Source organism: Meriones unguiculatus, chromosome 9 (genome assembly GCF_030254825.1).
Source record: "Meriones unguiculatus strain TT.TT164.6M chromosome 9, Bangor_MerUng_6.1, whole genome shotgun sequence".
In the NCBI taxonomy this organism is placed as follows: Eukaryota; Metazoa; Chordata; class Mammalia; order Rodentia; family Muridae; genus Meriones; species Meriones unguiculatus.
The window spans coordinates 72533788-72550358 of record NC_083357.1 but is presented as its reverse complement, the minus strand read 5'-3'; positions in this window follow the sequence as shown (position 1 = coordinate 72550358).

The window sequence follows — 16571 nt, the reverse complement described above, 5'->3', positions numbered from 1 at the left end:
AGAGGCTCATCTGAAAGAAGCCCCCTTCTACAAACGACTAAGTGAAGACTATGATTGCAGGTGTGAAAGATGATACCAACTTTTCTTGTTTCTGCATTTAATCAAGATGTGTGTTCAAAAAACACCCCAGCACTATGGCAACTGAATATTATCAGCAGTGAATTACATAACTCTCTGCCGATGTTTCCCAGGCAATTCACTACATGAGATCCCGAATTCCTAGGGCATACTCTGTCCCCAAATCCCACGCTGAGGATGCTGCATTCATTTCACAATGTCTGTAAAGCCACTGCCATTGGTTGATACTGAACTGGATGGAGGACATAGGGGAAGTAAATAAGACCTCCAAGGCCCCACTCACAGAGCTGATCTTCTGGATGAAGGGGGAAATATTAAAGAGTTAATCACACATGTGTTTGTATGATAATTCATTTGTTTATTGTGCTGGAAATTCAACTCAGGGCCTTGGACACATGCTCTTCCATTAAGATACACCTCCATCTCATAATATATTCTTGTTGCGCCAAACTATGCAAAACATAACAGTTGCTTTCTTTGCCATTTTATGTAAGTAACACTGATGAACCCTGTGGACACTGTGCTAAGCGAAAGAAACTGGTTCCAACAGCAAAGGCTGTAAGATTCCATTTATGTTACCCAGAGGGATTGAGCTCACAGAGGCAGAAAGCAAACTGGAGTTGCCAAGAGGCAATGGGGGAGAGCAATGAAAAGCTATATTAATGAGTACAGAGGTTCAATTTTGTAGACCAGAAAAGTCTGAAGATGGAGAAACAGACAGTAGTGGTAATTTTACAATGTGCAGGATAGCTTTATGTCAACATGACATGAGCTTAAGTCATCAGAAAGGAGGGAACCTCAACTGAGAAAATGCTTTCATAAGATTAGACTGCAGGAGCCAGGTGTGATGGCACACACTTTTAATTCTAGCACTTGGGAGGTAGAGGCAGGTGGATTTCTGTGGGTTTGAGGCTAGCCTGGTCTACAAATCGAGTCAAGGACATCCAGGGCTGCACAGAGAAAAACCCTGTCTTGAAAAACAAAACAAACAAAGATTAGACTGTAGGCAAACCTATAGGGCATTATCTTAATTACTGATGGATGTGAGCGGGCCCAACCTATTGTGGGGAGAAGGGAGGTTGTTCATGGGCTGGCGGTCCTGTGTTATATAAGAAAGCAGGCTGAGCAAGCACCCTTCCATGGCCAGCACCCTTCCAGTAAGCAGCACCCTTCCATGGCCTCTGCATCAGCTCCTGACATCAGGATCTTGCCCTGTTTGAGTTTCTGTCCTGACTTCCTTCCATGATGAACAGTGATAGTGATACGGAAGTGTAAGCCAAATAACAGTAGTCACCAAGTTGCTTTTTATCATAGTGTTTCATCACAGCAACAGTAACCCTAAGACAACTAAGATCATGGGGATCTGCTGTGACAGAGCTGGCCATATTGTTCTGGGGAGGAATGTGAAGAGCCGTTGAGTCTTCAAAGCTTGTGAACCATTCTGGGGGAGTTTGGAAGATAAGAATGTTGAAACAGTGCAGCCAATCAAGGCCTGGCTTGTAAAGTCTTAGAGGGGAGTTTGGGAGACTTAAAGACTACCAGGGACTTTTGCTATTTTGAGTTGAGAATCTGTGGTTCTGGTTAGCTGGGCCTGAAAAATCAGCTGTGATTAACAAGAGACCAGAACCATCAAAGTAAAAGCCTTTGCTCCACTGGGACAATTGATGCTGGTCAGGTGGAGCTAAGAAATTTAGGGTGATTAACAAGAGCTCAGCATCACTGAGGTGAGATCTTTTGGGAAGTGTTTTCTGAGGGCGAATAGAAGCTGTGGTCCAAGGTTGCATACATCATGCTGGCAGCTAAATTTGGTAGTGTAAGAATTACTAGGTGGTACTGATTTTGAAGGCATGAGACGGTTATGGTGAGCAGCTGAGGCTTAGCATTGTGAGAGGCCAAAGAGGCCATTGATGAAGATGCTGCCTCAGTAGAAGTTGAAGGCCCAAAGTGGGGGCCTGGTCCTGTGAAGTGAGCCTGGGTGAGGCTCTTGGTGAAAGTACAGCCCAGTTTCAGTAGAGACCCCAGAGTTTTGGAGGTGCCAGTATCACGAAAGACAACCAAGAACAGCAGCAGTGGTGGAGTGGAGCCTTCCAGAACTTAGAAGACAAGCTGTGTGTGCTGCAGAGGGCGGGGCAGAGAAGTGAGCCACACTCTTTGGAGGAGTCCAGAAGATGGTGAGTGGATTCCAGACAGTGGACACCGAGTTATTTACACAGGCGAAGTTTGGTTTTGCTTTGATTTTTATCATGGCTGTGCCCTGGCTCTTCCCGCTTAATGTGGGGAAGCATTTAACTTACTTTTGATTTTATAAGAGCCCACAGTTGAGAGACTGAAATTTAAAAGAGATTTTTTTTTTTTTTTTTTGGTTTTGAAAGAGACTTTGGATTCTTAAAGAGATTGAATTTTAAAGTGTTTGAAGTTGTAAAGGCTTTGGTATTTCTTAAGTTTATAAAATGTCTTATGTTCCGATACTAGTGTATGATCTTGGGGGGCGGTGATGAACAAGAAATAAAAGTTTGTGGCTTAACAATGGTGTGTTTGTGTGTCAAGCTGACAAGGGGTCAACTGTGCTGGTTATTTTTATGTCAACTTGACACAAGCTAAGAGGAGACAGCCTCAATGGAGAAAATGCCTCCAGAAGATCAGGCTGTAGGCAAGCCTGTAGGGCATTTTTCTAATTAGTAACTAATGTGGGAGGGCCCAGTCCATTGGGGAAGGTGCTTTTCCTGGGCTGGTGGTCTTAGATTCTGTAAGAAAGCAGGCTGAGCAAGCCATGAGGAGCAAGCAGCACCCTTCCATGGCCTCTGCGTCAGCTCCTGCCTTCAGGATCCTGCCCTGTTTGAGTTCCTATCCTGACTTCCTGGGGTGATGAAGAGTGATGAAGATATGTAAGCCATAAACCCTCTTCTTCTCCCCAAGTTGCTTTTGATCATGGTGTTCCGTCACAGCCGATAGTAACTCTAAGACACAGAACAATGGGACAGTACTGAATGCCACTGAACTGTACGCATAAGAATGGTGCAGAAGTGGCTGGAGAGATGGCTCAGTGGTTAGGAGCGCTTCTTGCTCTTTCAAAGGATCTGGGGTCAATTTCCAGCACCCAAAATGGCAGCTCACAGCCACCTGTAACCCCAGTTCTGGGATGTCTGATGCCCTCTTTTGGCCTCCATGGGGACTTGACAGACACACATGCATGCAAAACACCCATATACATTAAAAAAAAAAAATCTTAAAAAAAAATCTTATGAAAAACAAAGCAGCCAGGCCTCATGTCAGCCTCCTGATCCTCGCGAGTAGTCTTCTCCTGAGCAAGTTGCTTTAGCACTTGAAAAACTCGCCTAACCAGTCATCCTGCAGGAACCCTGGGTTCCCAATTATTAGCTTTGTTCAGATGCCCAGAGGCTCTTGTGGACATCATTTTTTTTCTCTTGCTATTTCATAATGGAAAGCCTGGAGTGCTTGAAGATACTATCTTGATGTCTGCAGCTTATCTGCTAACCCTCAGAACATTTTTCATAGACGTGTCAACTCACAAACCTTTATCTTCTGAAATGATCATAATCAGCTCTAACACTCCATCTTTCTCCATAAAAATCTATCATGCTTCAAAGGAAATAAAGGGAAAATGTTTCCCCACATCACTGATTGCCCCTGTTTTTTTTTTTTAAGGAGAATAAGCACTTTTCTTTTTTTTTCTTTGGACCAGCAACTCTGGCTTCCAGATGGAACTCCTAGGGGATTTATGAGCATCTGTCACCAGAACAGGCTTTGTTCTTTTACAAGAAAAATAAGTCTCAATTTAAGGCACAAATTTCTCCTGGTTACAACAGGCAAGAGACTTAGGGATTAATTTTTCAATTACCATTAATGATTTTTTTTTCAGTTGTTGTAAACATAGTAAATTTTTATTGAAGTATGAGTAAAGTCTAATTTAACTCTTTATTTGGCACGTAGTTTCTGAGTCTCAGACTCATGTGTCTGATTACCCATGGATCTTGCCTGAAAACACAGTTTGTTATGAGTGGTTCAGAGTTGCCCAAAACTGAATTCTTGGTGTGTGTATTCCTGGGAACTGACTCCTGGACTTGAAAATTCTAGAGCCAAACTGAATTCTATAGTTGTTGTTATTTGAGACAGGGTCTCACTCTGTATCTCACAATAACTTCAAACTCATGGCAATCCTCTTGGTTCAGCCTCCCAAATACTGGGATTATAGGTGTAAGGCATCTTACCTGGGTCCAAAATGAAATGCATGATCTTTTTTTTTTTTTCAAATTCACTTTACCACCTCCCATACATATAAATACCCACACAAACACATACACCACACACACACACACACACACACACACACACACACACACACACCTAACACAGAAAGGAGGCCACCCCTGACTCTCTCATCTTCTTCTCATTACATTTATGGTGTTAGCATTTGTAGATAGTTGGCTCCTACCATCTCTCTCATCATCATGGACCGAAAACGAACAGTTATTTAACATTGCCAAACACTCAATGTTTAGATTTTTATCAACAGAATCATACAAGTTTAGATTTAAAGATCTTTAAGGAGATAGATTCCCAATCACTCTCCTTATTACTCAGTACTTTTTTACTTATTTAAAAACGGAACCACCTGTCCTTTACCATTCCCCTTGTTATGCCTTTGGATGATTTTACTCCTTTCTTGAAAAGATGGCTTACCCTGTTAAAATACACACCGTGATCCTCATCTGATGGTTATTTACATGTTATTTCAGGACCTTGTGTTTGAAAATAACAAGAGCAAACTTAAACCAGCTGTCTTAGTTAGAGTTTCTATGAAAACAACAACAACAACAACAAATTACTATAGTCTGGGTGGTTTGGATAATACACATATAATTTGGAGTCCTGGAAGTCCAGAACCAAGGAGCTGGCAGATTTCTAGCTAGTGAGGACACTTTCTGGTTTGAAGAGAAGAGAAAGCAAACCCTGCCCCACTTCCCTTCATGAGGGGACTAATCCCACTACAAAAGCTCCACCCTCATGACAACCTTCCCCCAACACACACACACATGCACACATGCACGCACGCAGAGAGAGAGAGGATCCTGCTAATGCCATCACATCTTCAAGTGCCACCAACATGTGACTTTAAGGGACAGAAATGCTCAGTGCACAGCACTAGCCTCCACAGGAAGAGGGTCATTTTGAAGGTGGCCTCACTGACAGAACTCATATTAACCTACATGGTAGAGTTCAGTTACCCGGTGTGGTCTCTCCATGCCAAGAGTGTATAAAATTGAGACGTGTGGGCTGTAGCTGGCTGAATTACTTTACAGCAAACATTATCACACGTAAGTGAAACTGTGAACTCTGAAATAATGTTAAAAAGAGTAATGGTGTGATGTTTAATATTCATCGACAGCTTAACTGGGTTTAGAAGGACCGTGAGAACACTTCTCTGCCTGTGAAAGCATTTAAAATGTTTAATGTCAGAATAAAGATCTGCCCTGAATGTGACCAGCAGTGGAGTCCTATCCTGATTAAAAGGAGGAGGACAGCTGAGCTCCAGTGTTCGTCTCTCTCTGCTTCCTGATTGTAGACATAATGTGAGTGTCTGCATTCTGCCTCCTGGTCCGCACCATGATGGGCTCTTCAAGCCAACATTCCCACAGACTCATTCATAATACGCTGGGCTACATAATGATGGTTAAGGTGTGACTTGGTTTTCAGTTCTGTTATGACAGTTAAAATGTCACTTGGTTTTTTCAATTGGGTTACAGTTTTCATTCTTTTATTGGTTTATTCAGTTCCTGTTGTATGTAAATGCTTTCTAGACACACAACATGTAGCAGTGAATGGAAGTTAAGATTCCTATTGGGCACTAAGGTTGTAGCTCAGTGGTAAAATGCTAGTTCTTGTGCATGAAGGCCTGGTTTCCATCCCCAACCCTAGCGGAGGAATTTTGAAAGTGTATAGAGACATAAGCAGACTGATGTTTGTATAGAATTGGAATGTAACAGAAATTAATGGGGGGGGGAAGTCATAGGAGATATCTTGGGAGTGATAAAAATGTTCTAAATATGAACGGAATTGAACAACCCTACTCCTTTGCCAAAATTAAAAGAACTCTCATTTTAGTCAAGGTACCACTCAATAAACATTAAGTAAAATGTATGCTATGTTTAATGGCAATAATGCTACAGAGAAAACAAATCAGGGTGAAGACACAGAAGACAACAGGGCAGGTTTTAGGGGAGCTAGCAAGGAAAACTGGGCTGAGTAGGTATCATTTAAAGGACATTGGAAGTGTCAGAGTGAGCCTTGTGGAGTATCATGGGGAGAACGTTCTGAGCAGAAAAATCAGAAAACAAACAAATAGGCTAAAACCAAGCACTAAAAACAAATGAGCTTAGGAAATCACGGAACAGATAGGCCACACTCAGAGGACCCAGAAGGAAAAAAAAGCCAATAAAAATAAAGACACAAATTAAACAGAACACTGACAATAATTACACATCAGAGACTATCAATGAAACCACAGCTTTTCTTTTTTAATTTTCATTTTAAAGATCTGGCAAAACAAATCAAGAACACAATAGACCAAACGGGACAAGGGGCAAAAAGCAAGAAAACTGCAGAACAGGAAAGCAAAGAAAGGGACAATCACAGCAGGGCTTCAAAGAATGAAATAAGCAATGGTTTGGCAACCTGCATACATATACACACTTTTTCTGGGAAAGCATTAAAAAAAAAAAAAAAACCCAAAATCAAATTATTACAAGAAAGAAAAGACACTTGAAACCGGCAATCATTTTTGTAATTGACAGGATTAGCAACCTGGATCCCCAACAAAAATGGCTCCAATGGTCTTACTGTTGGGTTTTGACCATTTCCAAAGTATAGCAAATAAACAACCATTTTAGAAAAAAGAAGAAAGTGTAAAACAGCCTCATTTTTTCAACCTTAATTTTTACTTTATGTGTTTTACCTGCTTGTAGGTCTGTGCACCTCGTGAATATACCACATGAATGCCCGCATAGTGCAGAAGAGGGTGTTGGATTCCCCTGGCACTGGCATTATGGATGATTGTGAGCCACCATGTGGGCGCTGGGAATTGAATCTAGATCCCCTGGAAGAGCAGCCAGTGCTCTTAACCACTGAGCCATCTCTCCAGTTTCCAATCAACCAGCCGTTAGTGTCTGATTATGAAATGTACCCCAAAGGCTCACTCATCGGGGACAGTGTTGCCAGCTGGTGGGTTGTCAGGAAGAGAATGGATCCTAAGGTTGTGGCTTAACAAACAGATGAATCCCTTGATGGATTCATACTATGATGGGCTTATTGGGGAGGAGTGACAAGCAGGAGCTGGGGCCTAGTTGGAGAAATAGGATGCTAAGGGAGCGTCCCCAAGAGCCGTCTCTTGTCTTGGTTCTTTGCACACTGTATTTACTCTGCTTTCCCCGTGAGGTAACATGTGCCGTGTGCTTGCTCCTGTCACCATAATAGCTTGCCTCAAAGAAGGCTCAGAATCAACCAGGAGAGCCACAGACTATGGGCAGAGACCTCTGAAATCGTAAGCACACACCCTTCCTCTCCTTAGCTTGGTTTTTCTCAGCTATTTTTACTCAAAGCAATGCAACTAGCACTCATCTGAATCTAAAACCACATTACAAATAAAGAGCACTGTAATCAAGTAGTGATCTCCCGAGGAATCCGAGGAGCCACCAACATTGAAGCTCCACCAGTGTGTGGAATGTGCTCAGTAAATACTGGCTGTTACTATTGATTACTAATGATGACTGCGGTAAAACACCGACAACAACTTTTACAAATAAGTTCACAATAATTTGATGTTATCTCACTGAGCTGCACCTTGCATGACCTCCAAATCATCTCTTCTCCTACAGATGTGTCCTACAATTATTCACTTCTATGGGATAGAGTTGTGTGTCATAGGACAAAGATGTGTTCAGCAGCTTTCTCTGAAAGATTAAAACAAAAGAAGAAGTCCAAGCACCCATCTATAAGAATATGAATAATGACTTGCATTAGATCCACATGGTCGGGCTGGAGATATGGCCCAGTGGTTAAGAGCCAGGGGATCCAACACCCTCACACAAACATACATGCAATCAAAACACCAAAGTACATAAGATAAAAATAAATAAATTATTAGATCTACACAGTCAGTTGCTATGCAGTGGGGTTGCAGGAGAGAAAAGTAGGGTTGAAGAGGAAAGAAGAAAAGTTGTTAAGAAACCAAGAGGTTAATTTGTATGATCACAGGAACACAGTGCTCTGTAGACTACACATAAAGTAAAAGGCAAGATGGATGACGCCTGAGACAAGGCGTCTAAATTAATGACAGTCGAGGTTGCCCCCACAGCATCCACACACATATTTTGCCCTCACACATACACAGGAACACTCACACACATTCACACATAAAGACTCCTGGGTTATCCGGGGAAGTCTAGATAGGGAAAGGGACAGGGCTAGAAAAAGGAATAAAAATGAGCACACTGGGATCCCGAACAGAGGAGAGGAAAGCATATGAGGCCGACAGGGTCGGAGCGAGAGAAGTTTTAGATACCAGACACGTGAACCACATTTTTAAAATGGGTTTTGAAGACCGAGTGTTCTGGAGCCAGGAAATGTCACAAAACCACGTACGGTTTAGAAAACTGAACCCCACAGCAATGGGGAGAAAACTTCGGCGCCATTGATCACATTAAACATCTGAACCAGCCGCAGTCGGTGACAGAGATCGCTTTTGAGTTTATTCTGGTCTCCAGCTTCGTTTGGATTTTCCGGCAAACATCTCTCGGAGAGTTGAGAGAACCTGTTTAGCAGGCCCTGCCCTTGGCTAGTAAATGTGCAGTTTATTCACAGACTCCTCCTCACCTCTGCAGCACAGAAGACAAATACTGCCCTGTGCCCCCAGCACACTGAGGGCATCAGAGTTAGAATGAACAGACAGGGCTCACTCCACCTCCTGGGGAGAGTTTGCACGTTGCCAGACCAATGCCATTCGCTCGCACATTGTGGATGAGTGTGAAAAAGCCAAGCCATGCTCTAAGCGAGAAGGTCTAAGCAAGCGGTACTCACCTGTGAGTGCCAGGATTTCACGCTGCTGGTTTACTGAAGTTTCTCACATACTCTTCTCTTTGCTCTTACAAAATCTACCAACACCTGCCTTCAGGAACTGACTTTTGATCAGCCGATAACACACACTCATGGTAAGAGGACTTTCTCGGCTTATATGAACTCCTCTTCTACCCTGATTCTACTTTAGCTAATGCAACAATTCACTGCAGACCTTTGTTGGACCGGAATTTTATGAAAGTAAATGAAGCACGGTGAAATGAAGTGCATGAAAGGAAAAATAGCCAGGGCAACAATAGCGCATTCATGGTAGGTATTAAGAATTAAGTAATTCAGCTGGGCACAGTGGCACACACCTGTAATTCCAGCACTCTGGGAGGCAGAAGCAGGCAGATCTCTGTGAGTTCAAGTCCAGCTTGGTCTACAAAGGAAGTCCAGGACAGCCAAGGCTGCACAGAAAAACCCTGTCTTGAAAAAACAAAGAAAGGAAGAAAGAAAGGAAGGAAGGGGGGGAGAGAGAGAGAGAGAGAGAGAGAGAGAGAGAGAGAGAGAGAAAGAAAGAAAGAAAGAAAGAAAGAAAGAAAGAAAGAAAAGAAAGAAAGAAAGAAAAAGAAGTAATTCAGGGGACCAAGGTCATAAGGCCTTGGAAACTGTCTCTTCTCCTCTTACTAGGGAACCCACATGGAGACAGAGCTCTCTATGGGCTACATCTGAGCAGGGGGTCTAGGGCCTCTCTATGCATGATTTTTTTTCCCCAGTATCAGCCTCCTCCCTAGATGATAATTAGGCAATTAAGATGCTTTTTGTCCAGCTTTGTCCTCCTGCACATGGACAACCAGAGCATATCTATTCTGTTCTCCGTCCTCTGCTCTTTCCTCCTGTTGTAGGCAGAAGGGGAGTTTATGTCCCTGTGTAGAGTGAGAAAAGTGCAAGCTTGAGCAATATAATAAATTGTGGTTTCTCTACTTTCCTCAGTTTTGAAGAACTACTGAGAAGCATTTGCAATCCACTTCTAAACTGTAAAGAGAAACTGTACACTGTAAAGAGAAGGTTGTGTCTACCACAGCCTTGTTTAAAGCCTACTGCTTTCCCTAGGATGAAGCCCAGAGCTTGTGTGTTCCTTACAGAGGCATCCTGATGTGGCCCACCCTGCAGCTGTCTGTCTCTTGGCCACGTTTCCTTGGCCTTCAGCCTCCAATGTTCTGGCTTATCCCCAGTGGCCAGCTTTCACTCCTGCCTGCCCCTCTGCTTGCCCCTGACTTCCCTATTCTTCCTGCTATCCTCACCTGACACCTTCTCCTTGATGTGCCCTGGGCAACTCATGCTTTACCTAGAACAGTATCTCTCAGCAGCCGGCCACATCGTGGATAGTCTGGAGAGGACAGCCTTCCTGTGATGAGTTATATTAGCTGCATTTGCCTCGCTGACCAAAATAACTTCCAAACAGTTAACCTCGGCTGAAAGTCCCACAGGGACTTCCATCCATCTGGTCAGGAGGAGCAGGCAGAGAAACTCCAGCTAAGGCCGCAGGAGCATGAAATAGAGACTCTTCACATGGCTCGGGACCAGGACCAGGGCATGAGCAAGTAGCCCTCAAAGCTTGTTCCTAGTTATGAGTTCCCCTAACCAGATCCCCGCTGCAGTAAGGGCTTCTCAGCCTTCAAAATAGTACCACAAGCTGGGCACTCAACTTAAAACAAACCTGTGGGACATTTCTAGATCAAATCATAGACACTTACCCTGTACATTGTATATGGTCTATGGGGCATTAGTGGCCACTGAATACTAGATGCCAGTAGATAACACTACTACTCAACAGTCTGAAACGTCACCAGTCATTATCTTCTGTTTCCATGGAAGCAAAACTGCATCTGAGAACCGTTGTTGTAGGGTACCTCTTAACAGTGAGGCCAGTTGCAATTTCATCTATGGTCGGGTACACACAAACCATAGAATAAAGCAAGGCACAGCTTTATTTGATAACATTGGGGCTGATCTTGCTTTCAACCCTCCATCCCATCGTAAGAGAAAACACTTTATCTGGCTCCTTAGATGTAGCTCCCCATCTTTCTGCTTTCAAAACCTTTCACTGTGTAGAATCTGAAGAATGCCCTCTCAACTTTGCTGTCCTGTTTGTTCTGGACTCATACCTGCTCTTGGAAGTTGTTCCCCTTTGAGTAAATTCGGGTTTGTTTCTGAGCACATACATAGCCAAAAGGGTTTGCATCTCAGGGGAAGTGGGGACTTAATAACTCGCATGTTTACTAGGTTATAGAGTCAAAGCCTGAGCAAGCAGGCCAGGAGGAGGACATGCGGCTGGCCACCTCTGTTCTTCTTCAGCTTACTATCCCAGTAGGGATGATGGTTGGGGGTATTGTCTCTGTGTTGTTTTATGTTCAATACCTTTCAAAGGACACTTGAACATTTCCTTGATATTTATCCAAAGAACCCCTGGACAAGAGCTTCCCAAAATATTTCTGGCTTTTCTTTTTTATTTGTTTTGGTTTTGTTTTGTTTCAAGACAGGGTTTCTTTGTGTGGCCTTGGCTGTTCTGGAACTAACTCTGTAGACAGGGCTGGCCTTGACCTCACAGAGATCTGCTTCCCTCTGCCTGCTGAGTGCTGATATTAAAGGTGTGCACCACCACCACCCGGCCCTTTTCTGGCTTTTCAAATCTCTTTGCTCAGGTTTGGAGCTGAAAAGAGTTGGGGACACAAGCCCCGATGGGTTTCCCTCCACTCCCTTTTCTACATGTTGTTGTTAGAGCCACATGGACTTGGTTTCCCTTTTCTTGCTTTCCTGGAAGGGACTCCCTTATACATGACCTCTAAGCCCTTCAGTGTGAAGTCTTCTTGTCCCCTTCTCGGCAGCCAGTGGTGCAAGGAGGCTTTGAGGAAGAAACTAGGCTTTCTGATGCGATGCCATTTTTATCAGCTAACATTTAGTCATTTTTGTGCTTGTTTGAATTCCTAGAACAGGACTGTGCTTACCTTTTGGATAGTCGTATTCACAGCACTTGGCATGATGAGGCATCTCATATTCCAGGAATGTGGCAGCTTGGAATAACAGATACTCACTATGTTATTATTTTCATGGCTCTGGAGTCCAGGCATGGCAACACAGGTTTCTCTGCTTAGGCCTCACAGATCTGTAATCAAGGTGACAACCACCATGGAATGGGGTCTTGTTTGAGGTCCAAGTTGCTTACATAGCTGTTGACAGAATTCTTCTTCTTCTTTTTTTTTTCTTATTTTCCTCCAGATAAAAGAGCTTGCTACAAGGCCAGCAGGAGAATTGATGTTTTCAAAACATCCATTGGACAGGCATGTCCAGCCTGCATTCCAGGATAGCTGTGCTAATATATTTGTAGGCCAGAACAACATGTCACAATGTCAAAACGCTGGATTCCTCTGAATTTCAACTGAGTATGATTTTGCTTTGATTAACTCAAATTCGACTGTTTAAAGCCTTTGAACTTTTGCTGTAATGTCCAACCTAATCACAGAAGTGGCACCCACCGTTTTATAGATCCTGCCCATAGCCAAAGGGTGGTAATTGATCATACAAAGGTCCAATTCACTGGGGATCGTCTCAGAGTTCTGCCTACTCCTACTCTGGCATACTTAATGCATGCACACACACACACACACATACACACACCTTCACACCTTTGTTGAGAATGTCTGTGAACTGGGGCATCTGTATTATACCCTCAACCCCAAGACTCAGGAAACATTACAGAAGAGGGTGTGAAAAAAAAATTGTAAGAGCCTGAGGTCAGGGAGGACTGGCTGAAACAGCATCTCTTAGACAATTACAGGGCATCGCCCTCATGAACTCATGGCAGCAGTAGTTGCCTGTACAAGCCTGTGCGAGACCAAGACGGTCAACATTCCATCATGGATTTGGAAGGGACCCATAAGTCCCAACCCATAGCTAAGGGGCTGTTAACAGTTGACGGTTCTCAGAGGACGGAGCACATGTTTTTCCGTAGGGATATTTTTTAACTCTGTAGACCAGGCTGGCCTTGACCTCACAGAGATATGCTTCCCTCTGCCTCTTGAGCGCTGATATTAAAGGTGTGTACCACCACCACCCTACCCTTTTTGGCTTTTCAAATCTCTTCTCTTTGCCCAGATTTGGAACTGGAAAGAGTTGGGGACACAAGCCCTGATGGGTTTCCCTCTGCTCCTTCTCTACCTGTTGTTACACTCTCCCAAGGACTTGGTTCCCTTTTTCTTGCTTTCCTGGGACTCCTTTGTATGTGACTTCTAAACCCTCCAGAGCGCAGTCTCTCTGTTCTGCTTTCCAGCAGCCATTGCTCCATTGGAGCAAGGAGGCTTCAGGGAAGGATCTAGGCTTGCTGGTAAGTTGGCTATGTCCCACACCCATGAGCATATGATAGCACTGAATGGACTAGGTGGCCTACTTAAAGGGGGGACATGAAGTTGAGAAGGGTTAGGGTAGAACTGGGGAGTGAACATGATCAAAATGATACATTGTATGCAGGTACAAAATTTTCAAAGAATCAATAAAGATATTAAATAATGTTTGTTCAATGACTAAATAAGAACCAGAATGAAGGTATGCATTTCAACTGTCTCCACCCAGTCTTTGGGGGCAATGTTGGTATCACTTTAATTAATAGCGAAAGGCAGAGCAGAAAAGAATTCACTTTTGTTCAAAGAGGTAGAGGATGATGCTCCAGGTGGAATCCTTAGGCCTTTAGCCAAGAAGATACTCCCTCTTAAAACTCAGTCTTCGATGGCCTGTAATCCCAGCACTCCAGGAGACAGAGGGAGGCGGATCCCTGTGAGTTGTAAGCTAGCCTGGCCTACAAAGTAAGTCTAGGACAGCCAAGGCTGCTGTTGAGAAATCCTGTCTCAAAAAAAAAAAAAAAAAAAAAAAAAAAAATCCTGGGATGGAGAGATAATGGTTCAGAGGTTGAGAGCACTGGCTGTCTTTCCAGGAGTCCTGAGTTCAATTCCCAGCAACCACCTGTTGGCTCACAACCATCTATGCTTGGATCTAATGCCCTCTTCTGTCGTGCAGGCAGAGCATTGTAAAATCAATCAGTCACTCAATCGATCAAGAACTCAGTCCACTTCCTGTGAGTACCCTGATAGACAGCTTTAGCAGCTCTGCTTCTCAGCCACAGGGCAGGCAGTTGCTCCCTCAGTGGTCACTGGGCTGTCCCACGGGACTCTGGAGACCCACCCTGGGTACATGCCCCAGGCTTCTGAGCCCTGACCGCTAAGGGAGAGCAAAGATCAGTGTGCTCAGGAGGTTTCCCTTAAGAACAGGTCTCTCCAGGGATGGAAAACTAGAAACCAATCAACCATTTCATTTCTATCTTGTCAACTGGGACCCCTCTATGGTTGGACTGTGTGGGAGGCGGTGACAATAATCCACAGACACTGAGAAGTGAAAACCCTAGTAATCCTTACAGGAGATTTCTGAGCCTGTTTAGACAGAACTTGTGGGAGAAAAGCAACGGACTTCCGTTTTCCACACTTCCCCCGTGACGTGAATCTAGGCCTAAGTTATTCTCCGTTTTCAATGCGTCTGGCAAACAATGTCTGCTTTGGCCTCTCTGCCTCTTAATCTCTCTTAGTTACTCCCAGTGTTTAAAAAGCAATATTCTTCTCTCTGCCTTTGTGTGACAGTTAGATTTTTATCACTCTAAATTACCTATTAAAGTCCCCCCATTAGAGCGTAACATGCAAAACACCAGTCAGAGCCCCCACAACTTCCCAGCATGCCAGGCATAAATCCAAGGTGGGAGATATTTGTTTGTGTATGTTCATAATCCACTTTGAGCCTTAATTGCAATGTGGCAATAAGAGAAAACTATAAATATATTAATCTTATGGCTGGTGTCTTCATCATCAGCTCCATGTCGACTCTCCCCACGGAAAATTAGGCATGTATCCTCATCCACTGCTGTTTATCTGTCTTCTGAGAGGATCCAAAACAAGTTATCTGGAACCTTATGAACATCCAGCTTGTTCTGTCCCAATCCCTTCTCCTGAGTCAGGGAACAACAAACTAACAAAATCACGGGGCTATTTTTGTGCCAAGAGACACCATTTATCATTTGCTTAGGATCAACAGCATTTCATGAGTAGAGATGACATAAAAATTTCAAAGGAACTTTTGATACATCCTACAAAGAAACGCAACTGCTTCAAGCATAAAATCGGGTAGAATAACAAGAGTTCTCCAGGGTCTATCTAAATTTCCCAAAAGAAGCTTTTATTAACTGTGAACATTTGGCCAAAGAGCATGTGCCGTCACTAACCCTCCTCTTAGCAATCTCAGCATCCTTTGGACGTCCCTTCCAGTGCCTGACTGGATTGATACTGAAGTGGGGAAGAGCCAGTGAAATCTCTCAGTGGTTAAAAGATGTGTGCTGCCAGGCCAAAAATCCGAGTTCAGTTCCTGCGACCTACATGGTTGAAGGAAAGAACCAGCTCTCACATGCTGCCCTCTGACCTCCACACTTGTGCCATCTTTTGCATGTGTTTGCTTTCCAGATGAATAAATAAAATGTGATAAAGATATATATTACTAAAACCATAGAATTGGCCTTCCACTCCCTGACACTTGCTTACACTGTTGTGATATGAGGTAAAAAAAACAGATTCAGGTTTGTCCCCTCCACAGGACCCAGAGCAGGACTTCCCATGTGCCTTCTTAACTCAGCAGCAGCAGCCGCTCTGCCCTTCCTGGCTCTCCTGGCTCATCCCTACCCTGTTGAAACAACTCATGAGTGCTGCACAGCTGCCTTCCTGGGAGGAAGGCCAGCATTCATCATCTCACTGAATCCGTAATAAGAGGTTAAGTTAAATACACATGTGAGGCAGAGCTGACGCAGGGAGAGTAGAATTCAACAAGCTGTAGGAAATGGTGTGTTCCCTTCCAGATCCTTTCCCATCCACTGTGACTTGGGGTCCCTGTAGGTTTAGTGCCATCAACTCCTGGAGCTTTCCTTCCAGAGTCCCCTTGCTTCCAACTCCTACTTCTTTCTGTTCCAGGACTGACTCTAAAATGTAAGCTCAGTGAAACAAGAATACTCTCCTGTTCTGGTTTGGATCATCAGTGATTTCCTGAAGACCTGTGTACTGAAAGCATATCTCAACTTTCGCACTGTTGGGAGGCATTGGAATCTTTAGGAAATGAGGACTTCTGGGTGGGAAGTTGTATCATTGGAAGGCATGTCCTTGAAGAGAATACTAGGACTCTGGCCACTCCTCCTTCTTCTCTTTGCTTCCCAGCTAATGTGAAATTAGCAACTTCCTCCACCACATCTCAGTCACTTCCACCAAGAACAGGACAATGTAGATTCATTAAAGGCCCCAAAGCAGCAAACCAAACTGTCCAAGGACTGAAACTTCTCAGAC